This window comes from Triturus cristatus, chromosome 7 (assembly GCF_964204655.1).
Source record: "Triturus cristatus chromosome 7, aTriCri1.1, whole genome shotgun sequence".
In the NCBI taxonomy this organism is placed as follows: Eukaryota; Metazoa; Chordata; class Amphibia; order Caudata; family Salamandridae; genus Triturus; species Triturus cristatus.
In genome coordinates this window covers 852,750,311-852,774,225 of record NC_140590.1, presented here as the reverse complement: position 1 = coordinate 852,774,225, position 23,915 = coordinate 852,750,311, and the positions used below count along the sequence as shown (strand labels likewise).

The 23,915-nt window shown below is 43.1% G+C and overlaps 1 long non-coding RNA gene across 1 annotated transcript in view; it reads left to right on the top strand.

Moving 5' to 3' along the window:
- The window catches only part of LOC146810700 (uncharacterized), a 54,699-nt gene extending 51,860 nt beyond the window's left edge, over window positions 1-2,839 (top strand). The window contains exon 4 of the long non-coding RNA XR_014965726.1: window positions 2,216-2,839. This is a non-coding gene — a long non-coding RNA (uncharacterized LOC146810700). The remainder of the gene's footprint in view (window positions 1-2,215) is intronic.
- Window positions 2,840-23,915: the final 21,076 nt, after the last annotated feature.

The window sequence follows — 23,915 nt, the reverse complement described above, 5'->3', positions numbered from 1 at the left end:
GTGGTGTGGAATTCTGTTAAGTTGATTTGTGTAGTGGAAATATGTGGCAAGGTGTGCTGTGAAATTATGTGTATAGTAATTAAATGATAGTAATTGTACTGAAATTTTGTAGAGTGAGTTTGTGTGTTATGGAGTTTATTATGAGGAATGGTATTGTGCATTGTAGAGTGGCATGTTGTGGATTTTAATTATGTGGTGTGGTATTAAATTGGATAGCATGATGTGGAAATCTATGGTGTGGATTGGGGGTATGTGGCATGTTGTGGAATTGTGTTGCACATTTGAAATATGTTGTTTGGTGTGGAATTATTTTGTGTGTATTGGAAATGTGCGGAGCTGAATTGTGTGGCGTGGAACTGTGTGGCATTGAGTGAAATTATGCTTATTGGAATTATGTGTCATGGTGTGGAAAGCGTTTATGTGGATCGTTGGTATGTGGCATAGAATGCATTTATGTAGGGTGTATTAATGATGTATTGAGTAGAGTGTAATTATGTGAAGAGTAATTCTGCAGCACTGAGTGGTATTATGTGTAGTGTGATTATGTTGTGTGGTGTAGAATTGGGTGGCCTTGAATTATGTAGTGTTATGTGGAATTAAGTGTGATTGTTTGGAATGGTATTATGTGGTATTGTGTAGGGTAGTATTATATGGTGTGGAATTATTTGGCATGTTACAAAGTTGAATTTATTTGTGCAATACCCAATAAGTCTCGAAGTTGCGAGAGTTAGAGCTATTGGTGTTGTAAATGACAATGTCTGTTACCCATTTGTTATGGAGTGGAGTGGATATATGTGGTGTGGAGTAGAATTAAGTGGGTTGGATTGGAGTTGTTAGTTATGGAATTGTGTAGAGGGATTTTGTGATGGAAAGACTGGAAGGGCTGGGGCAATGTTAGGGGAATGGCAAACCCTGCTTGACGTGCAACTCACTGTCAATGTAAAAGGTGAAAACGATGGTGCTTTTTAGTAAAAGTAAAACATTCCATGTTATCGCTTCAGATATACTGGAAGGGCTGGGGCAGTGGCATGGGAAGTTCCTGCTTAGAGTGTAGCTCACTGCCACTGTAAAATATAAAAAATATGGTGGCTTTTAAAACTAGATATGCTATAAATTTGTGTCTGCACACAGACCACACATAAAGAGTGCTGAAAAGTCTGTAACCAGTAGTTGTAAAGAATATATCTCGTGATGCAAACAATATATCTCTAAACACAGCTGTTTGCTGCCATTCATGAACCACAAACGATGTCACAAGGCCAAGTGAACCTCATAATGTACATTGTTGAAGGCAAACGATCTGACTTTCATGTACTAACGCTTTGAAATAACATTAGCGCCTGACTAGATGTGTGTGTGTTATCTACAAGCCACAAAACATGAACTCAAGCACTCATCAAAAATATATTCCTATCATTAGCAAGTCATGTTTTGGACGCGGTATCTAAGAGTACTGCCATTTGTCCTCCGTTTCTCTTCTGGGCAGAGCTGGGAGAATTCAAAGTAGAAACCATCCAGTAAAGTGTCGTTGTCACTTTAACATATGGTCATTTCTGAGCTATTCAGAGGGTTTAGGACCCGTTTACTGTGGAGACTGTATAGTGCATGCTGAGATCTCTGCAGACTCAAGAGCCAGCCAGCCTGCTTTCCTTACACAGTCACTTTGATGTGCACAACACAGGCTTTAGACTTTCAACCTATGTGTCAAGAACTATTCTTGCTTCACTTGCTTTTACAACTGGGGGCATGTGAGAGGCAGAGTGTCTTTCCCTTCTTATCTATATTTTCAATTTGCAGGCATTACGTTCAAATTCCGGGGCAATACATAAAAAAAAGGAAAGAAAAACAAAAATCCAAATATAGAATAGATAAAAGTAATTAGGAAACAATTAACCAACACGCTGTATTAAAATAAAGAAACAGTTCAAATCGCTCAACTTCACCTTTTTCAGCCAAAAAATAAGTGGCATGGAATTGTAGAATTCTTTCAACCCAGATAACAAATCTATGTAAGTATAAAAACTTATAAAAAATAAAAAACAGTGTTACAGCACTATGAAACCTCAGGGCAATGGCAGCAGGCACGACATTACAGTTTGTTTATTGATATGGGATTGTATCACGCACAGACATAAACACATACCAAAGTGTTGTAACCATCTCACGTGCCAATTAATTTTGATATTTTCCCCCATGTGCCTTTTTAACCCAACAGGAAGACCCTGGCTCGCAATGAAGAGAGAAACAGAGAACAAGCCAGAAAGAAAACCAAAGTCCAGCGAGTTTTTAAGAGATAAGGAAATGGCAAAACATGAACCAGACTCCAAAATGAAGCCCACAGAAACTTCTGGAAACAAACACAGATCTTCATGGATGACACACAGTCTGAAATTACCTTCTATCGGCATGTGTGGGAGCCGCCCCACAGAAATATAGACAGACATACAGACACACGGACAGATAGAAAGACAGGGACACTTACGTACTGACAGCCCCGTAGACAGTTTGACAGACCGGTTAACAGTCGCAGATTGTCAGAAAGAGGCAGACAGAGATATGGGCAAACACTCATGCAGTCAGGGAGACTGGAACGTCGTCAGATAGAAGTCAGAAAAGAGAAGTGGCACACACAAAGCTTATTTCAACCATTATATAGAAAAAATAAACACGCACACAGTCTAAATTATCACAAAGAACCAAAGCGTTGGTACAACCATGCAGAGAGCGTGCATGCGGGCATCAGAAACCTATCGGTTTATTTTTCAAAATGTACACATGCTTAACAAAATGGTTTAAAAACGATTTCTTTTCTATTAATTAAACAAAATGTGTAACCGTTTAGAATGAATTGTGCTTTCTGTTTAAGTATTTATTTAAAACACAATAAAAAAACGTGTTTGGAATGCATTTTACAATGCAACTCCGGTTATAACGGGGGAGAAAAAAGGGAGGAACAGGCAGTTGCAGCCAATGAAAGGGAGCGAAGAGCAGCTGTGAGGGGCGGGAGGTGTTGTTCTGGGAATGGCAGGGAAGATCAATGAAAAGATTTTAAAAAGCGCTGGCCGCGCGCGAGCGTCCAGAGACACAAAATGTGGTGGGGGAGGGGGAGAAGCGGGAGTTGTGTGGGCGCGTGCGTCATCGCGATCGCTCTGAAAGCGAAAGTGATCTCGATGACGCACACGCGTGAACGCAAGCGTTAGGCCAGCCAGCAACACTTTGAAAATCCCACATACAAAATGTCTCTTCGAGCCTTTGGTTCAGCGAGACCTAAAAAGAACTATTGATGGACAGAATGCATAACAATGTCATACATTCACCCCAGTACAGAAATCTGGGCCTAAATCCATCAATTTTGCTCACCATGCCATTCCAATTTGGACCCAGCCCAGGATCGTCACTATGGGGGTGAGGGGGGTGTGGACTGCACCGGGTGACACCCTCACATGGGGTGACACCAACAGTGCCGGTGTGTGCAGAGCAACCTAACCTTTCAGGAGGAGGAGGTGCCTGTGCGCAGTGCGCACTGTCTCCTCCTTCGCCACGTCTGCGCTCCTCTCTAGGCCCGGGTGCAGGCGGCTGATGTCATTCCCGCATGCGCATTGGGCCCTAAAAGTGCGCGTGAGAGGCACTGTCTTGACCACCGGTTTCTGGGCCGCCTGCCAACGTAGCCGCCCCTGTCTGTCACCAACACAGGAGGTGAGTCTCTCCGACACCAATTGATTAATGATCGTGGTTGGTCAAGCGGTTATGCTGCCTGTGCTGTGCGAGTTATGAGTGAGTGACTTCTTGTGCAGGGCGCAGGGCGGAGGCAGTGCGGAGCGAGGTTGCCTGCCTCTGATCACTGATCACGGAGTTGTGGGCTCATCTTTTGAGCTGTCGGGAGGCCTGCGAAGATGACTTTCAGGCACAGCAGCTCTGTGTACATGCTGAGGCCTCTCCCATGCTAGCCCGGCAGTTCTTCTCCTACTGAAAACAGTGGCTGCAAGACGGTGTTCTCACTCTCCTTCCTCTCCTTTCTTTTATTTGCTTCCCTGTGAAATGGATCCAAAAAAGAAAATCACTTTTGCTGGAAAATCAATGTTGTATTTTTCTGACATTTAGTTCCAAAGTGCAGCATCGGGAATAAAAGTTTAAAAATATGAAAAATAAATAACTAAATAAAGTAAGACAGAGTGGTAGCAAACTGGCCAGATTGATTTTATTCACACCCAAACACATTAGCGCCACTTTTACAGAGTTTGCCAGTGAAGCGCTATTTTTGTTGTCTTGGCTTTGTTTTCCCTGGGCTTGGAACTAGTGCACCAATCCTGGAGGTACTGCAATGTGAGGATTGAAAAACAAAATTTGTACTGCTGCTCTGCATCTAGGGATGTTGTCTTTTTTTACCATACTGCTTATGTTTTGTAAGGATATAAGCAATGGCCATTGGAATAGGTCCATTCAGGGCCCTGTTGTCATGTCCTTAACTTTTCAGGCAAAAGCACTCACTGATTTCTGAACAGTGAGTGTAAAAGCGTTAAGGTAAATATGGTGTTCCTGCTTACATTCCACATGGTTTGCACAATTTTGCATTCCCTATGATTGTTTGCTTTTCCAGGATGCTGTCACTTTTTTCTTGTAGGCCACATATTTCTCTTGCCCAGTGCGTAATTTAAATTGAGCCGCATCCAGGTGTTTATAGCTGGCAACAATTGGGTTGCAGTTGAAGGCAGTCTGAGTTTTTCTCAGTGGGGCAGTATGGTGTTCAGTGGGGGAGAGGATGTGGCACTATGGTCAGAGCTGCTGAGTTTGGAACTGGGGAACCAGGTTCAGCCTTAATAACCAGTCCGCCAGACCACTCTCCTGAGAGAGCACTATCTCATGCTAGACCTTAGAAGGCTTCGCAAGACATTAGAAGCCCCGGTGTCGTAGCACCAGCAGGTGGACCCTAGCATGACAAGTGTAGGTTAACCTTCAAGGCTTGTCCACCACTATCCATACTGAAGTTCACCTCCAGTCTTGCGGGCAGGCCTATGAAGCAGCACACCCTAGAACAACAGTGACCCTGTCACTGAGATCACAGGACTCTTGAGAAGGGCCAGCTCTAGGGCGGTGCAACCGGTGTGACCGCACCAGGTGCTGATTTTAGGTGGAGGCATCATTTTTGCAAGTATATTATGGTTTTAAAAGCGCTTGCTGCCTCCTTCCTGGCCTCCAGCAATTTTCGGTAACAATAAAAATGTCATGATGACTTTGGTGATTAATGTTCTTCCTAGAGAGAGATCGGAATTTTGTCTAATGGAAGATTTGACTCATGGAAAGGTAGCTCAGAGGGTTAATGTACCTGCTGCAAAGAACATGTACCATGCAGATCACAAAGTGTACATAATGTAAATAGGCCAGTGGGCTACTGCTTTTGTCAGAGAGATCCTTTTGTTACTTGCAGTTTATAAGTTAAAATCCTAACATAGAACAGTGAACTATTAACTGTCATCTACTCCGCAGCAACACAAGTCACATTTTTTATTAACTTTTGATACGTTTGAGCTACAAACAATTTATTAGTTTAAATTGTCAGATCATGCTGCAGATCTTGCATTATGAGGCAAATATGGCAGAGCCATTATTATTTAGAAAACATTTGCAAACTAGGATTTTTAGCCATTCATGTTTGAACTGCTGTTTTGGAAAAGGGAGAATTGTTGATGACAGAAACTCCATTGCTCGGAGACAAATGGCTTGTGCTTCCACATTTTATCGTATTTGGGGACATTCTGTGATTAGAAGCATATCCCACTTTGTGAATAAATTTTCCTGTCAATAACTCCTAATAACCTTAAATATTCATGTGTATCCATTGGTTGATAAAACTGGGCAGTGAAACCAAACAAATACAAAAATTGGGATGTTTGCGCATTCTGGCTACACCTCTGGCTCCGCCCACTTAACCAATCCTTGTGTTATTCCCGCCCTCTGATTCTCCGCCCACAGTTCCCCTACTTTTTTCCCCCCACTTCGACCACTGATATATCGTGTTGCTGGATAGTGGGAACACCACACCAGTACAAAGTACCATACCTATGATATTATAAATTCCAATAAACTGTTGACTAGCAGGTAGCCCACTGTACAACCTGATTAATGAGTCATTATCACACTGTTGTTAACAGGCACATTTTGTAAATATAGGACCTACATTTGCAAACATTACTAAGGATTCTGTATGGTCCCGTTATTTGCCAACTGTGTCCACTGGCGGACTCGGAGCAGAGGAGGTCCATGCGGTAAGTCGAGAGGGGGTGACACCAACCCTAGTGACCCCACTGACCCAGCCATATGCGAATCAGTCTTGACCCTGTGCCCAATGGGAACAGTCCAGCCGAACTGCCAGGCCAGGTCCTCCCTGGACTGGAAACAAGCATCCTAGAGCCAGTTTCGGAGTTTCATCCCTCTTCAGCCAGGATAGCTTGATTCCAGTGGCATGGAGAGCACGGGACTCACGTCTGAGCATACCCGTCCCACTCAGGTGACAAATGCAAAAAGAACTATTGATAGACAGAATGCAGAACAATGTCATACATTCACCCTAGTACAGAGATCTGGGCCTAAATCCATTGTTTTTTGCTCACCATGCCATTCCAGTGTGAACCCAGCCATATGCAAATCAGTCTTGACCTTGTGCCTCATGGGAACAGTCCAGCCCGAACTGCCAAGCCACTGGATTCAAGCTATCCTGGCTGAAGAGGGATGAAACTCCGAAACCGGTTCTAGGATGCTTGTTTCCAGTCCAGGGAGGACCTGGCCTGGCAGTTCAGGCTAGACGGTTCCCATGAGGCACGGGTTCAAACTGGAATGGCATGGTGAGCAAAAAAACAATCGATTTAGGCCCAGATCTTTGTAATGGGGTGAATGTATGACATTGTTCTGCAATCTGTCCATCAACTGTTGTTTTTGCATTTGTCAACCTGAGTGGGACGGGTATGCCCAGACGTGGGTCCCATGCTCTCCATGCCACTGGAATCAAGCTATCATGGCTGAGGAGGGGTGAAACCCCGAAACCGGTCCTAGGATGCTTGTTTCTAGTCCAGGGAGGACCTGGCTTGGCAGTTTGAGCTGGACTGTTGCCATGAGGCACAGGGTCAAGACTGATTTGCATATGGCTGGGTTCAAACTGGAACGGCATGGTGAGCAAAAAAAGGATGGATTTAGGCCCAGATCTCTGTACTGGGGTGAATGTATGACATTGTTCTGCATTCTGTCCATCAACTGTTGTTTTTGTATTTGTCACCCGAGTGGGAAGGATATGCCCAGACGTGGGTCCCGTGCTCTCCATGCCACTGGAATCAAGCTATCCTGGCTGAGGAGGGGTGAAACCCCGAAACCGGTCCTAGGATGTTTGTTTCTAGTCCAGGGAGGACCTGGCTTGGCAGTTCGGGCTGGACTGTTCCCGTGAGGCACAGGGTCAAGACTGATTTGCATATGGCTGGGTTCACACTGGAACAGCATGGTGAGCAAAAAAACGATGGATTTAGGCCCAGATCTCTGTACTGGGGTGAATGTAAGCCATTGTTCTGCAATCTGTCCATCAACTGTTATTTTTGCATTTGTCATCCCGAGTGGGGTATGCCCAGACGTGGGTCCCGTGCTCTCCTTGCCACTGGAATCAAGCTATCCTGGCTGAGGAGGGGTGAAACCCCAAAACCGGTCCTTGGATGCTTGTTTCCATTCCAGGGAGGACCTGGCTTGGCAGTTCGGGCTGGACTGTTCCCATGAGGCACAGGGTCAAGACTGATTTGCATATGGCTGGGTTCAAACTGGAACAGCATGGTGAGCAAAAAAACGATGGATTTAGGCCCAGATCTCTGTACTGGGGTGAATGTAAGCCATTGTTCTGCAATCTGTCCATCAACTGTTATTTTTGCATTTGTCACCCCAAGTGGGAAGGGTATGCCCAGACGTGGGTCCCGTGCCCTCCATGCCACTGGAATCAAGCTATCCTGGCTGAGGAGTGGTGAAACCCGGAAACCGGTCCTAGGTTGCTTGTTTCCAGTCCAGGGAGGACCTGGTCTTGGCAGTTCGGGCAGGACTGTTGCCATGAGGCACAGGGTCAAGACTGATTCGCATATGGCTGGGTTCAAACTGAAACGGCATGGTGAGCAAAAAAACGGTGGATTTAGGCCCAGATCTCTGTACTGGGGTGAATGTATAACATTGTTCTGCATTCTGTCCATCAACTGTTGTTTTAGCTTTTACCTGTGTAGAAAACATTTTGAAATGATTAAGCAGGCACATGGAGAAAGAAATGTGCTTTTTCAACAGACAGGGAGCACTAACAGCAGGAGGATGATGCCTTGGGCCAGAGACTGCTGCCTTGTTCACTCCCAACTTTGGGCCAGGCACAAAGGAGTTCTGCCTTTAAGGGCTGCACTTGTGCTGCTGCTGGCAGAAGGTGCACAGTGACTTCAGCATCATAAGAAGACACCAAGGACTGAAGAGATAAAGCGAGCTTCCAATGCTTACCCAATCTTTTTATTCACTGTGTTTCCGCGCACTAAACCCAATTTTTAGAACGCCAAACTTTCGTGAACCACCTAGTTTTAAAGGACAAAAGGCGGAGGGTGAACTTTTAATGTAATAGTAGACATGCTTTCAGAATAGTGTGAATTACCAAAATATCATACTATTTGCACATTTTTGTGTCCCTCTTTAACAGCAATTGCTTGTAAAAGTCACATCTTTGACCACGCCCTTTGATATGTCTTTATCTGATTGTGGCCAAGATATTGAACTGCCCATGAAAGTGGCAGATGGCGAAGTGCACTAGAACTGGGACACTTTTCAGGGTAGGGTCCTGGCCTGTGAAATGTTTTCACTAAAATCAACGCTTTTGAAAACTGTTGATTTTGATACAAGTGATTTTGGCATATTTGAGAAAAACACATTTGGCAGCAGAGTAAGGGATAAGGACACATTTCCAAGTTTGTGATAAAACAAGGTTAAGGGGTGCATTTTGGTCAAAACAAACAAAATATATAAATAAATATATATATTGGAGTTTTATATAGTGTGAACACTGCCCAGGGGCATTGGAATGCTTTACATGAGCACTGGAGATTAAGTGATTTGCCCACAGCCAACACCGGGACTCAAACCTGGTTCCCCAGATCCAAACTCAGTAACTCCAGTTATTAGGCCACATCCATATTTCTCAATTTATATATGAAAGTCATACATAAGTGGGATGATTGTGTATGATCAGGTATACTGAGAACATTCTCTGTTGAAATGACTTTGTGAAATAAAACAGACATCGACTAAAAATACTGGAAGGTTGCTCAGAGTCTTTCTTGAGAATACTTGCAAGACTTTGTTGTAAAATTGGACTTAGGGTCATAGTTCAGCACCTTTGCACCAGTAGCTCTGGGACAATTTTCAGAGTGGGGGTGCTGACAGTTTTACATCACTGAATCATAAGGACTGTGAAAATTCTTAGATTCATACAAAGTGGAGGAAGTGTATTCAACAAAGGAGTGTTAAGGGTGTAGTGTGTAGCTGATGGTGCATTTTGTAGCACACTGTTGCAAATATATTACTAAAGCGTTGTGCAGTAGCACATTGTCATTTACAGACAGTACATTTTACATTGAAATGGGTGCTGCTAACTTTGCACAGACGTACAGTTTTACTGCTAAAACTATATAGCATACAAGTGATAATGTGTAGAAATTGGTTTTCAGTGAATATCATTTGCGCATCACCATGTAAAAGTGTCTTATTTGTTTTGATTCAATTTAAATCTTTGGGGTATATTTACTAACATTTAGTGCTGAGTATGCATCACAAAAGTGATGCAAATTGGCACAAAACGAAATGAAAATTTCAAATTTACTTTCCAATGCAAAATGTATTTTGCGCTGCAAAGTCACCTCAGTGTTGTGCATCAAGGGTGACTTTGTGATTGGTGCATGAGCGTTCCCATGCAACCACCTATGCTTTTCGATGAAGTATCATATTAACTAAAAAAGTAAATAGGGTTTTGCATTTAAAAAACATAAAGCCCTTTTGACACATGTGCTATTATGGAGAAATGCTTTTATTTCTCCTTTTTTTCCTTATTTTGCATTTGTGCTGCACTGTACAGCACACATACTAAGCGGCCTATTATGATGGCGGGCGGTGGTGATCCGCCCGCCATCACAACTACATTTACCCCCCGCCATATTACCATGGCGGGGGGTACCACGGCGGACGGAAAGTCCGTCCGCCGCTTTTCCGCCGGAAGGCAATCGTCATGATTGCTGGCCGGGCGGAAAAAGACAACAATATGGTGGCGGTGCCTATCCATATTACGATGGCAGCAGGGCATATGCCTTTCCATGGCGGAGACTCCACCATGGAAAGGCTTAAGAAAAATCACTTTGGGGGCCCGTTGCGGGCCCTGGGAGGGGTGGGGTGCTGCACTTGGGGGGTACCTATGGTACCCCCGAACATTGTAATGCCCAAGGTGGCAGGCACCACGCGGTGCCTGCCACGTTGTGCATCGCAATACAAAACATGGGTTTTTAACATTGCGTATGGTGCTGCAGCCAGCAGCACCGTCCACAATGTTAAACTACCGGGATGCGCCCGCCAGTGTGGCGGGCGTATCCTAATACGGCGAGCAGGACTGGCGCACCTATGGCGGATGGTCCCAGCTCTGCAGGGATGGCGGGCGGACTAAAGTCCGCCTGCCATCCTAATAGGCCCCTAAGTATGAAAAGTTTAAAAGTTAGTCTAAGCATAGTTTTTCTAGTGGAAGTACAGTACAAAACCTATACTAGACTCACACAGACTCTTTTTCATTATGGTGCAACCATTTGCGTGTGTCGCTAAGGAGCATGATTGTGTGTCAGCGCTGGGAGAAAGATCGGGATTGTGCCATATCTCTGTTTCCCTCTGTATCTCTTTCAGAGAACACAGCACGCACAGCATTTCTGGTTGCTACGAGTGTTGCCTGAGATTTTAGTAAATATACTCTCTACTTTCCCATCACACTTCAGAATTACAAAACTAATGTGCTTCATTTTTGCTTTCCTAACTGCTAATATAGTCTGAAATATGTGTACAGTTAATATACAAATACCTAGATTTTGTTGTGTTACAAAGAGTTCACCCTAGAGCCTTTCTTTTCACACTCCCTGTACACCAAGAAGATTGTCACATAGTTCACTTTTAAAGCTTCTCTCACGTTCCAGTCAGAGAAAGACAAGTAAACACCAATCCCATGTCAAATGATAAGCAGCAACTAGTCAGAAAACATAGCCTGACATTTGACCTCTGTCTTTGAAACACAGCAAATGTGACAAGATAAAAACAAAATGTAAAGGCATCTTTATTTATTGCTCCAACCCACAGTTTGGTAAAACACTGCTGTATGCAAATATTAAATGTTTATAAATGCTGCCCTGTTCAGAATGATATGTTTCCTAAAAGATTTACAGCATTGCATTAGTAAACGAGAACTTAGATTTTATAAATACAGTGAAGTTAATATATGACAAAGCTAGACTATCAACTTTGTAAAATAGGCCCCTTCCCATTAAAGTGAGGGGTTGATACATCTGTGACACCACTTCCGGTGGCGTCACCCTACACACCAGCACCGCATGTGCAAATTAGTACCCCACTTAAGAGGTTCAGTTCTGTATGGGAAATCTCCATGAGCCATGTCTGGGCTGAGCCATCAACACTAACCAAGAGAGCGCTCTGCCAGCAAGCAGCAGAGGTTTTAAGAATGCTAAGCCCTTACCAGCATATGAACTGCGCAATGCTCAAACTTGACAGTCAGCTATAGGATGAGATGTAGCATGTTTGCCATTTATGTTCTGCGTGTGAACTTCCCTCCCATACATCATTGCATTGGATGAAAATGGGACCCATGCTACATTTGGACTAGTTAAACGCTACAGACAGCGTAGGCTAGCATTGCTCCATGCTATAGGCCCTTGGTGGAAATATCTAGATTCTTAAGTGGCTAATCAAGATTAATGCCACATGCCTATATATGAGTGCTACGCAAACAAATGATGGACGGAATGCTGAATAAATCATACATTCACCCCCAGTCAAGAGATCTGGGTTAAATCCATCGTCCTTTTGCTCACCATGCCACCCCAGTTTAGACCCAGTCATATGCAAATCAGTCTTGACCATGTGCCTCATGGGAACAGTGCAGACCAAACTGCCAAGCCAGGTTCTCCCTGGACCGGAAACAAGCATTATTACCCTTCATCAGCCAGGGTAGCTTGAATCCAGTGGCACAGTGAGCAAGGGACCCAGGTCTGGGCATACCCATCCCACTTAGGGTAAAAAGTGCTACGCAAACAAATGATGGACAGAATGCTGAATAAATCATACAGTCACCCCCAGTCAAGAGATATATATTGTCGTATACAGCCGCGGCTCGCACAGGTAAATGCTGCGGGGCGGTGAGGAGGGGTGGGGGCAGGGCGGGGTGGGGGTGGTGGAGTCTGACAGACGATGGCACTTTAAATACTAACTAAATAAATAAATAAAAACACTTTCATTGTGCTTGCTGCATCGCTGAAGTCTTTTTATATTTAGTTTTCAAAGTGCTGTCATATGTCAGACTCCACACACCCCCACCCCGCCCTGCCCCCACCTCACCACCCCACAGCATTTACCTGTGCGAGCCGTGGCTGGTCGTATAAAAGCTAAAGCCTTTTTATAAGAGCTGTTCTCGCTGGCCTCATTGTTGACACACAGGTCACTGCACTGTGCAACCTTTTGCCTGCCTATGCTGCAAGTATAAAAACATACACGACGGCATGGTGCCATCACTATGCGCCATATTATCAAGGAAAACTAAGCTGAGCCTGACCCCCTGAAATCTGATGGGGACGTCGCACAGACAATGGAATGTAGGATGCGATGGATAGGCCAACACTGATAACGGGAGGCAAGTTAGTCTGGAAAAGTCAAAAAGCGCTATGATACAGCCAGCGCTGGTCGCGTCATCGCACTTTTTTTTCTAATGGCATTTGGGAGGTGAGTAACACGAACAATGGGCGGGTGGAAGGGCAAGAAGCAACACGTACAATGGGTGGGTGCAAGTTGAAGAAGCAACAGGAACAATAACAAAATGTAGTACCGTTATAAGAGCACAATCAGTGGAAGGACGGCAATCAAGCTGACACAATCAGTACTTTGTCCATGCTCCAGCTTAAAGAAGAGTAAATGAAGCCAGCATGCTCTGACAACTAGAAGGCAACAACTAAGGGGCCGATTCTGATCTCGCTGGGAGAAGGCTCCGTCCGACTCGGATCCAGAGGGTTTTCTGACCGACTCGTGCTCCGGGGCTTCGAGCGCCCGAGTACGATGCAAACAGGTGCTGATGGACACGGGTCGTTCGGAGCCCCATTGCAGTCAATGGGAGCCTGTTGTACAACTCGTACATAGGCTCCCATTGATGAAAAAGGTACGTTGGGCACAAAGGCACCCCCTGTAGTGGGGACGCATCTGTGCCACTCGCACCGTACATGCATGTGTAAGGGGGACCCTTGGGTCCCCCCTGTGATCGACTCGTAGGGCTACGGGTGAAGGGGGGTCCGGCGCAGACCCCCGAAGTCCGTTTCCAGGAGCGTTTACGTGTCGGATGCTCCGACTCGATGCAGCTGTCTGAATCGTGCATCGTACTGGCTCGGTCATAAATCCCCTCCATTGCACGGCACAGTTTGCTTACGGACGAGACGTACGGAGCGGTTCGGACCCAGAAGCGATTCAGTCGGTGATTTTGCGTTTCTCGCATCGTACTTGCTTGCTCGTCCAGTTGTACGAGTCTTGCGTACTTTTTACGGCCGGATCGCATTCGGAGCCCTTCCGAACAAGATCAGAATCGGCCCTTGAGAGTCACAATAAAGTCAACGAATGGTAAGCAATGGGTGGGCAGCAAGTCTCTTGTATACACTACCTCTCACAAGCGAGAGAGCATGCACTGCATTCGCTGTCGCAGGTGAGACCTAAAGACTATTACTGTATCTGGTGTTATAGATGTGGTGTAAAAAAGATCACTCCATCTCCTGCACCCTAGTTTCCTCTCTCTTGTCACCGCCTTTCCATATTACCTATCTCTCAAATGTTTGAGGCAACCTTAAGTTAGCGTAAAGAAGAATACTAAAAAACATAATAAAGTAAATTATGTTTTGCATCTTTCAGACACAAACTTTGGATTCACTTAAAGATGTATCTTTTATATAACTATGGGGCTCATTATGATGGCGGGCTTATGGTGGCTGGCGAACATCAGTCCTCCTGCCACTTTAATGATGATCGGACCGACCGCCATACGTGCAGCGGTCCCACCGGCCCAATTAGGATGCGCCTGCCATATTGGCGGGCGCATCCTGGCCTTTTACCATTGCGGATGGCGATGCTGGCTGCAGCACCGTCCACAATGGTAAAAGGCCATGCACACCATTTCCCTGCAACATGTGGCGGCACCACGCGGTGCCTGCCACTTGGTGCAGGGAACTGCAGGGGGTACCATGGTTACCCAACAAGTGCACCTCTCCCACCCGGGGGCCTGCAATGGGCCCTCAAGCCAATCTCCGCCAGCCTTTCCATGGCGGCTTTGGAAAGGCCTTTAAACCACCCACATCATAATATGGCTGATGGTGCCTGCTAGGCACCACCACCATGTTAGTGGCCCAGCTCCGCCCGGCCGGCAATCATAAAGATTGCCGACTGGCAGAAAAGCGGCGGATGGACTTTGGGTCTGCCGCAAAACCCACCGCCATCATAATATGGCGAGGAGTATTTCACATGTGGATGGCATAACGATCGCCACCGCCAGGATCGTTATGCCATCCTAATGAGCCGTATGTTCTGTGAAGTTGCTTTTTATTGTAGTGAGCGTAAACATTTGTATTGCAACACAAAAAGATTATGGATGGAATGCAGTCACAAATCTGGGTTCAATCGATTGTTTTGTTGCTCACCATGCCATCCCAGTTTGGATTGAGCCATATCCAAATCAGTCTTGACAGTGCTCCCAATGGGAACAGTCCAGCCCGAACTTCCAGGTCAGGTCCTCTCTAGACCAGAAAACAAGCATCCTGGGATCGGTTTTGAGGTATCACCCCTCATCAGCCTGCTTGTTTCTGGTCCATGGAGGAACTGACCTTGACAGTTCAGGCTGGACTGTTCCCATGAGGAGCATGGTCAAGAGTGATTTGCGAAGGCTGGGCCCAAACTGAGGTGGCATGGTGAGAAAAAGAACGATGGATTAAACCCAAATTTCTTGACTGGGGATGAGTCGCTGAAAAGTTTCAGCACTCCGTGCATCCTTTTCTGTTTGCCGTAAACAATTGTAGCCATTCTAAAGCATGATCAACATGTATGGGGGATGTGAGAAGAAAACATGTAATACGTAGATCTCTACAGCGTGAAAAGATTAGAGAAACACCTAGAATGCTAGTGATACCGAGCTAATACAAATGTGGAAAATTGTTGGTTGCCGGACTGAAAGGAGCAGATATTATAAGGCAGTTGAGGGGGCTAAAGAGTGTACCATGTCAATAGTATACATGAAGAAAACAATAATTCTGAAGAGGTTATTCATCCCTTCCAACAAGATGATAAATCTATAAGCACTACTAAAGGCTCCTGACGAGACTCATCAACACTGTAAGGACAGGGTCACTTTTAACACTGAAGTAGCAAGGATCTGAGGGAGCACAATGAGTAGTCTATGATCATTATCTTCCCCTTCAGTTTTTCTTCTCCATAGTTAGCACTATAAACCTACATCTTATATAAATCCTCAACTTGCTGGTTGAATCGCGTCCACCATTGGGCATTAGAAAATTCCTCCCAATGCTCACCACAACATCTCAGACTTTATAAGTGTATCCCTCCTTACAGTCAAAGACTCTTTGAAGCATGAATCTATTACCTTACACTGGAAGTAAGCCATTGCTGATTCAAAGGTATTAGTAAACTACTAGCCTACTTCATACAAACACTGGAAGTAAGCCATTGCTGATTCAAAGGTATTAGTAAACTACTGGCCTACTTCATACACTCTGTGTCTCGGCAAAATCTTAGAAAGACAAGTGACAATCTGACCTGGCAGTTTTGGCTGGACTGTTCCCATGGGGAACAGGGTCAAGACTGATTTGCATATGGCTGAGTCTGAACTGAAAAGGCATGGGAAGCAAAAGAAAACAATGGATTTAGGCCCAGATCTCTGTACTGGGGTGAATGTTTGAGATTGTGCAGCATTCTGTCAATCAATTGTTCTTTTTGCATTGGTCACCCGAGTGGGACTGGTATGCCCAGACGTCGGTCCTGTGTTTTTCATGCCACTGGAGTCAAGCTAGCCTGGCTGATGAGGGGTGATGCCCCGAAACCGGTCCCAGGATGCTTGTTGCAGTCCAGGGAGGACCTGGCCTGGCAGTTCGGGCTGGACTGTTCCCATGGAGAACAGGGTCAAGACTGATTTGCATATGGCTGGGTCTGAACTGGAAAGGCATGGGGAGCACAAAAATTATTAATATAGGCCTAGATCTCTGTACTGGGGTGAGTGTTTGACATTGTGCAGCATTCTGTCCATCAATTGTTCTTTTTGCCTGTATCTTTTGGAGGTCTGGCTGACGGAATTCTTGTACTAGGTAGCTGTAGTTTTTGTAGAAGCTGTCTGTGGGTGGTACAGAGTTGTTTCAAGGCTGTCAGGTAGTCTTGCAACTGTGTAACCTCAACTTCCTTTACTAGTGTCTAGTAGCCTATTTGCTGTCAATGGGTTCTTGCCTATATTGAGTTGTGGATGGTAGGGCTGTAACTTGCTCCCCAGATACATCCAGTGATCATGTATTTCAAATCATTCACACAGAGAACATGAGAAAAACACTGTTCATTGCTTTTCTTGATTATTTCAATATAATCTATGATAACCTCCGCAAGTAACTCATCGGTAGACTGAAGCGAGGCCAAAATCAAGTGGCCAAACAGTTAACACATAAAACCAGTGCATAAATACTTCACTGACACCCAGTGGATTCCAGAATGAAATCCAGCGTAATTTTCTATAAATAACAACATTTATAAATATAGAGCTTCACATATACTATACATAATTAATATATCTATTATATATAATTAAAACATATTAATATATATTGTATTATATAATATATATATAACTGATATAGTGGCATTTTGTAGTCAATTCGTAGTCAAAGTTCATTAGCTTAAGTTGTGGATGGAGGTCTGTGCCTTCTTTTTTAGCTATCATAGGAGGAATAATTTTCAAGAATTACAGTAGCTGCCCATGGTGGGAGTGCTGCGGAGCAGTGAGGCGGGGGAGGAGCAGGTTGGGGGTAGTAAACTATGGAATATGGACCAACGGAGGTAAGTAAACAAATAATTAAATAAAAGTAATTTTGTTGCGTGCACTGCATTGCATTTGGCAATGCAGCGTGTGCAATGAAATTCGTTTTATTTATTTATTTGTTTACTTACCTCTGTTCATCCGTAACCCGTAGTTTAATACCCCCTACCCTGCTCCTCCCCTGCCCCGCCTCACCGCCCGCAGCACTCCAACCACGGGCCGCCACTGAAGAATTATGTGCTTTTGTTCACAAAGTATGGTTCTAAGTTCATTAGAGAAGAACAGACATGGCAGGAAAAAAGGTCTTATTGGATATTTAGAAAACTAATCAACTTGTTCAAACAAAAATTATTTATTTGATTTATGTGCCTCATGCAATACCATCTTGGAGTAACATTTCAAAAACGTCTGTTGGACCTGGCTCTCTCTCTGCAGGGCCACCCCCAAACCTTTTGCCTTTTTCCATCCACTTTTTGTTGTCCTTAGAACTCAGTGCACTTTACCAGTGCTAACCAGTGCTAAAGTGCTTATGTTCTCTCCCCTAAACATGGTCTCATTGGCATTTATGTAATAGAAGGGGGGGAGAGATGTGGTTTGCGGGGCCTGAGGGGATGACCACATTGCTAGGGGGGGGTTCTTGGAGGTAAGGGTAGAGGTGGGTTGGGTGGGGTTTTAGAGGTGGTAGGTCTAGCAATAGTAAAAAATTAACAGGAAAGATATAAACTATTTAGAATTAATTTGCAAGGGACGAGAGCATTTCAGGGATTGACCTTGACACGAAATAATGAGAAATTCAAGGTTCAAGGTTGAAAGTCTGGGAAAAATTTTGGGAGGTCAAATAAGCTGGAACCAAAAATGCAGGATATAAAAATTGTATCATGTAATGTTAATGGACTACTTAACCCGCGTAAAAGTGCTGCTCTTTTAAACTGGATAATGTCCCTCTCTCCAGAGATGATATTTCTACAAGAAACGCATCTCAGGACTGACACCCCAAAGATATCACTTCCTAAGAAGTATCTGCAGGCATACTTCTCATCCGCTAATTTAGCTGTTCGGGGGGTGGGGATCTTATTATCTAACACCCTTGATTGGCAGGTCAAGGATATCCGTCGAGATGGGAATGATAGATGGCTTTGGGTGAAAGTACAGCTGCAGGAAACTGTCCTGAATCTGGTTAATTATTATGGTCCTATTGAGGATGATACGGCAGCATTCGCCCAAATCTATCAATTAGTAGTACCAATAGAAGGTATATTAATTTTGGGTGGCGATTTTAATTTTATTCAGAACTTGGCACTTGATACATTAACCAAGGTAAAGCGCCAACTAAAGCCTAAAACCGCAAAATTAATAAATAGGCTCTCTAATGATTTCTCATTAATAGATCCTTGGAGACTAGGGCACCCTAGTCTCTTGCAATTTACCTGTTATTCAGCGAGATTTAGATCAGCCTCCCATTTGGATTACTTTCTAGTAGATAAGCTGGTTGCCAATGGTCCGGCAGAAATATTGGCCAATTCTTTTTCAGATCACTCGTTAGTTTTATTCACATTGAAATCAGGAAGCGCTATAAAAAAGAGGTCAAGATGGCAGTTTGATAAATCCCTACTACAAGATATTATTTGGTTGACAGAAGCCAGAGGGTTCATCAAGGAGTTCTTCCAGCTTAATTTAAATGCGGCTCCTTCGTTTTCGGTATGGGAGGCATTTAAAGCCACCTTCAGAGGCCAGATTATATCATATGAGGCAAGAATAGGTAATATACGGAAACAAAAGATTCTGGTATTACAGACTGCCGTAGAAAAAGCTAGACTAAATGTAATCCTAACAGATACACCATTGCCTATTATAAAAGCACAACAGCAAGAGCTAGATAGTGCCAAGGAGAAATTGAAGGATTTTTTTCTATTAGAGGAAATTACAGGCAGTAAGGCCTATCAGCAAAAACTTTATGAGGAAAGCCAACAGATGGGTAGATTTCTGGCTTGGTCTACGAAATGTCAAAAAGTTGCTCAATTAATTACCCAAATTATAAATCCATCAATGGGTATATTAGAGGATGATAAAGGGGCAATTGCTGAGGTGTTTCTTACACATTTTAATCAAATCTATGCAGAAACTCAGGCAATAGATGAGCTAGCATTGAGGAGTTACTTCGAAGAATTAGAACTACCTTTGCTATCACAACAGCTTTCGGAGATATTAAATACTCAAATAGGAATTATGGAGGTCCGAACCATTTTAAATAGTATGCCCAAAGCCAAGGCCTGTGGAATGGACGGGATCCCGGTGGAAGTATATAAGGCATTCCAAGAAGAATTGCTTCCCTTTTTAACAAAATTGTTTAATCAAATTAAAGAATCTATAGACATCCCCAAAAGTTTTAAGGAATCAGTGTTAATAGTTTTCTTAAAAAAAGATAAAGATCCCTCCGATCCCAGCTCTTATCGTCCTATCAGTTTGCTAAACACAGATTATAAATTGCTTATGAAAATGTGGGCAAAAAGGATAGCACCCTGTGCCCAACAAGTAGTTCATAGTGACCAAAATGGTTTTATTCCAGGATGTCTCATGGCTTCTAATAAGTATTTTTTAATGAAAGCCATTGATTATCTTTCTATTCTAAGATCAATGCGGTGATTATGATGATGGACACCGAAAAGGCTTTTGATTCGTTAGATTGGAGAGCTTTATTTTTTTATTTTGGATACATTTGGTTTTCCGTCACAATTCATACAGATGCTAAAAGAAATATATAGTTCTGCAGAAGCCAAAATCTTCATTAATGGTTCAGAAGCCGGCAAGGTTAATATAAAACCTAGCACACGTTAGGGATGCCAGCTTTACCCCTTCTGTTTTCATTGTTTATTGAACCCCTTGCTGTCAGGATCCGGAAGAGCTTAATGATTTTGCCTCCCATTGAGGGGATGGCAAAAATGTAGTTATATGCGGATGACATTATTCTATATCTTAGTGCAGGGGCAGTTAATATACAGAATGCTCTTGATGAAATCCAGAAATTCACACAGGTTGGCGGATATAAAGTAAACCAAGCGAAAACTGAAATTTTAACATTCAATGTGATTCCTTCAGATATCCCAGCTTCCATTCAATTAAAACCATCACATCCAGTCAGATATTTGGGGATATACATTACAAATGATTATGGGCAATTATTTTCCTTAAACTATACTAGCATGCTCACGAAAGTGAAAAAGTTATTAGACAAATGCTTCAATTATCATTAATAGGGAGGATCTCTATGGTCAAAATGTCGGTGCTCCCTTTGTTTTTGTTTCTTTTTATCAATCTTCTTTTGAAAATCCCGAATTTATACTTTAAGAATTTAGATCAAATAATCAGGAAGTTTGTATGGAATAATAAACATCCCCGGGTTAAGATAGCTACATTACAATTGGATGTAACGTCAGGAGGCTTGGCCCTCCCACATTTTTCAACGTATTACCAGGATTCTTTAGCTAATTTACTCTCCCAACTTGGTGAGGAAGAGACGGTTTTTGATAATTTTCTGCTAATTCATATGCTAAAGGAAAGTGCTATAACACTCCCTGTTTTTTTAAGTCTGGCGAAACTTCCTAAAAAACACAAGATACAAGGTGATACTGACATTAGCCAAAAGAACTCAGTTATTTTTTTAAATCTCTTGACATCCCTACATTTCATGCATACACCCCTATACAGGATTGTGAGGCAGGAGGTCTTATACTGTCAAGAGGGCTTTATCAGGTATGGCAAGACCTAGGTTTTCCCCAGCTCGGGAATTTCTATAATCACGAAACATTAATTACCTGGGAAACGGTTTGATTGCGAGTTACTTCATTGACCACTGGCCTCTTTCTCAGTTTTTCACAGTTAGTTAATTTTCTTCAAATTAATTATTCTATGATGGGAGAAATGGCACGTCAAGTCACTAAGCAGATAGCAAATAAAATGGTGGGGGTCGGTTGTTGGTATTGGCTGCTTCATCAAAAGGCCCATTCTGAGGAGATTTTGACGAAAGAACTCCAAAACATTTATTCGGAGACAGGCTGCAAGTTTAATGTCAAAGAATGGAAACAGCTTAGTGAGTAAGCGAATAAAGCATTTAGAGGCGCTAACTATATGAGAATTAATTTTTTATCTAGATGGTTATTATATTACACACCCCAGAGACTGTCTAAACTGTATCAAACAAGCATGAATCAATGCTTCCGATGCAACCAAAATGGTAATGGTGGCTGGGTGCATATATTTTATGAATGTAGTGAATTACAGCACTTTTGAAAGGGGATTTTTGCAGAGCTGTCTCTGATTTTGTCCTTGTCAATTGAGCCGTCAGCTATGTTGGTGCTATTTGGTTCATCAGGAGAAGTGAAATGTTTCACAAAACACCAGCAGTATTTTATAATAATCTCTATCGCAGTTGCTAGGTCACTTGTCCTTCAAAACTGGAGAACCAATAAACAACCTAGTATCGAACATTGGTTTAATTAAATGTCCATGACCTGTAGATTAAAAGAGGCCTATGCTAAACGTATAGGAGCAATTACAAGATTCAGAGGTATTTGGCAAAAAAGTTCTTTTAATGGGTTCGCAAATGAAAGGTGATTATAGGATCTAGGTGCTTGTTCGTGTTTTTTTTTTAAATTCTTGTTATTAGCACAATGCACTTTAAGTATTATAGGTCCCTCTCGTATCCTTTAAACAACTTTCCGCACATGGCACTTTCTAAGTGTTTAGAGGGATATTTGCTGCTAGATTTGTATGCACTTTAAACCTTCTGCACATTGCACTTTTTAAGTGATTAGAGGGATATATGTTGCTAGATTTGTGTGCACTTTAATCAATTAAGAATGTTTTCTACTCAGGTTTCGGTATTTTTAGATTAGATTTTATGCAATGGAGAAACTGTAGGGAATATGTATATCTTTCAGCTGTATCATAATGTGGACCCTTTGGAATCATGTTTTAAATTCTTCAGATAAGATTTTTTATGAATGTATTAGTTGCCATTAACTTTGATTTTACAATCATTCTGTCCTGGTATCGTTTGTAGCACTCTATGATATCTGTACTATATCTGATGTCATATACCTTGTCTGTTTGCTCTCGTCTTTGTATATTTTCCTGTTTAAATAAAAATATTAAGTAAAAAGGCATTTACGTAATTGGCCTATTTAATTTACTTATAAGTCCTGTGTAGAGTGGTACACCATATACCCAGGGCCAATATATTAAATGTTACCAGTGGGCCTGCAACACTTATTGTGCCACTCACTTAAGTAGCACCTTAAAACATGTCCTGCCACTGCAACCTGAATGCAGTTCTAAACTCCTATGTCGACTTGGCATTAAAAGCAACTTGCCAAATCTTAAACTCCCCCTTTTATTACATAACTGTCACCCCTAAGGTAGACCCTAGGTAGCCCAAAGGGCAGGGTGCTGTGTAATTAAAAGGTTGGACATGTACTTTTACTTTTCACATATTCTGGTAGTGAAAAACTCCTAACTTCACTACTGTGAGGCCCACCCCTCCCACATGATAGCATTGGGTATTCCTTATTACATGCAATGCTCTGTAATTTCTAATTGGGAGCAGGTAGCTATATCATGTTTGGTGTCTTTGGAATTGTGGTGAAAAGCCCTATTTGATGGTAAAGTCAGGTTTTTGTTCAAAATTTTAAAAATGCCACGTTTTTAGAGAGTTGGCATTTTTCTGGCCTTAGCCCTTTTGTGCCTACAGCCTGGCCTGGGTCCCATAACTGGGTGTAACTGAAAGACTTTGTGAATTCCTTCCAAACAGTCACACAATAGCGGGATTAGATGTGCCTGAATGAGTCATCTGTTGGCAGGGTGGGGACGGAGTTGAACACAGCCCCACTTATGACAGAAGAGCCTGTGGCTCTGTATTTACACAAAGGCTGTATGACCTTACATTCACACTGCAGCCAGCTTGGAGCCAGGGAAGGGGAGTCAAGAAATTCCATGCACTTCAAAGCCTGTGTCTAGAAGCTTCTCCCACATTCCCGAACCATCTAATGAGGTGGATAAATGTTTCCACTTTTCTAATTGAATTTTGATTTGGTGGGTAAAAGTTGCGTAATTTAAGGTGACATACTGTCCTAGGCTGGCAGTGATCATGATATCAAGCGATCTGGGCCAAGTGTTTTACAATGAGGTCAACAGCAATAGCCCATCCAGCTACAATAATCTGGGATTTGGTAGAATTGAGTTCATATCAAGAGAACATGTGGGTTTAGTTTGGATGAAAAGATTGCAACATTGTCAGCATAAACACAGATTGAAATAGGTGGGCTTACATTTTTGATTGGAGTAAGCATAGTTTGGAGTTTTTTATATATAAATATATATGTAGTCTCCCACAAACGCCACTTGCCACCGAACATCTTGCGGGCGGGTGCCGTTGGCGTGTTAGTGGCTTATACACGCAAATTCATTTTCCACAAACTTCCCCACAAGGATTTTACAAAGCACTCCACGGATTCTTTCTTCAATTCATATTTATTCTTGAGTTACAGGCAGACCG